The sequence below is a fragment of the Apis dorsata genome, unplaced genomic scaffold, assembly GCF_000469605.1.
Source record: "Apis dorsata unplaced genomic scaffold, Apis dorsata 1.3 scaffold_344, whole genome shotgun sequence".
NCBI lineage: Eukaryota > Metazoa > Arthropoda > Insecta > Hymenoptera > Apidae > Apis > Apis dorsata.
In genome coordinates, this window is record NW_006263611.1 from 278,628 (window position 1) to 279,659 (window position 1,032).

Consider the following 1,032-nt stretch of genomic DNA (forward strand, 5'->3'; position numbering starts at 1 on the left):
ATAATAATAATATTAATAATATTAATATTAATAATAATAATAATAATAATAATAATAATAACAATAACAATATTAATACTAATAATAATAATATTAATAATAATAATGATAATATTAATAATGATAATGGTAATGATAATGGTAATGATAATGATAATGATAATAATAATAATAATAATAATAATAATAAAGGAAGGAAGGAAGGAAGAAAGGAAGGAAGGAAGGAAACAAAAATAACTTGAAAGAAAAAATGGAAATGATAAAAAAGGAGAAATGAAGTACGACATAAGCGTATTAAATTTATTATTTTTCTTATAATCCAATTGTAAATTGTATTAATTGCTTCGTTTTGAACGTATTATTGTAAGATAATTATCTTCTTCATTTTCTTATTCTGTCATCGATTAGTAAAACTCTACCTCGTGCACACGTCGATCATTTTTCATAATTCTCATCATTGTTTTTCTAAGCAATTTCTAATTGACTTACATGTCGAAGAAATCGCCCGCTGTAACTTGAACGATTTCAAATAATACCTTTCACTTTGAATATACTGTTTGCGCAAAGTGAAAGGTAATATAGACAATCTAAGTACAATTGCTGCTCCTCGAAAATTCAAATTTCTGTTCTGAAAATACTTCGTCCAAATAAATCTTATTGTGTCATTAGCAATAACAAAATGCAAACAAAAGTTAAATTTAAAAACCCAATATCTTACATACGTTGACATACGTTTTACTAGTAGACGCCCTTACGAATTTATCTGTTTTTCTAACTTTCGTTGTCTATCTTCTTCCATTCTGATCACTCAATGACTTGTAAATAATGTACATTTAAAATTTTTCGACTCCCATTTAAATCGCTCAACGAATAATCCTAAAACTTTTTCAGCATAATCCGACGAGTTTCCAGCGGAGCGAGTCGACAAGAAAAAATCAAGTTAATGTTATTGTCTAAATGTAAGTTCTTATCTTCCTGTACAGCTAAAGTGATGTAAAAAAAAAAAAAAAAAAAAAAAAAAAAAAAAAAAAA

General features: G+C 25.5%; 1 protein-coding gene across 1 annotated transcript in view; it reads left to right on the top strand.

Moving 5' to 3' along the window:
• The window catches only part of LOC102671492, a 16,382-nt gene extending 15,350 nt beyond the window's left edge, over window positions 1–1,032 (top strand). Inside the window, exon 11 of the mRNA XM_031511719.1 lies at window positions 143–1,032. The gene's annotated coding sequence lies outside the window, so the exon portion shown is untranslated. The remainder of the gene's footprint in view (window positions 1–142) is intronic.